Raw genomic sequence first — 399 nt, 5'->3', positions numbered from 1 at the left:
ATTTCCTTTGGAGTGTAGAAGATAACAGGAGGAAATCTGCCAAGGAGAATAGAAAAATCAGGTTACATAAACATAAACACACAGCTCTGCTATGTCGAGCATAAGCTCAATAAGATAGCTTTTACTCACCGACTAGGCATCTTTGAGTTCAACCCGATCTTTATTCTTGTTTGGATTTTATTCTCACACTTGACCAGTAGATCCAAGAGCTCTTGTGTGTGTACAGTGGCTTCACGGAAGTAAGTCATGAGGCCTGTTTAAAAAGAATATGTGATCAGTTTCATGATAAACCACAAATCATAAAAAGCAAACAATGGTGCCAAAACGGGCTCATAGGATTATTTTACCAATTAGAGCTGTATTCCATTTGTTGACGATCTTGGTAAAGGTGGTTGATCC

The 399-nt window shown here is 38.3% G+C and overlaps 1 long non-coding RNA gene across 1 annotated transcript; it reads right to left on the bottom strand.

Moving 5' to 3' along the window:
- Nucleotides 1–399, bottom strand: LOC104775181. The gene is made up of 3 exons (XR_765743.1): nt 348–399; nt 130–253; nt 1–36 (listed from the first exon to the last, which is right to left on the bottom strand). It is a non-coding gene; the product is annotated as an uncharacterized LOC104775181 (long non-coding RNA).

The sequence above is a fragment of the Camelina sativa genome, unplaced genomic scaffold (genome assembly GCF_000633955.1).
Source record: "Camelina sativa cultivar DH55 unplaced genomic scaffold, Cs unpScaffold09807, whole genome shotgun sequence".
Classification (NCBI taxonomy): Eukaryota; Viridiplantae; Streptophyta; class Magnoliopsida; order Brassicales; family Brassicaceae; genus Camelina; species Camelina sativa.
This window is presented reverse-complemented; position numbering and strand designations above follow the sequence as displayed.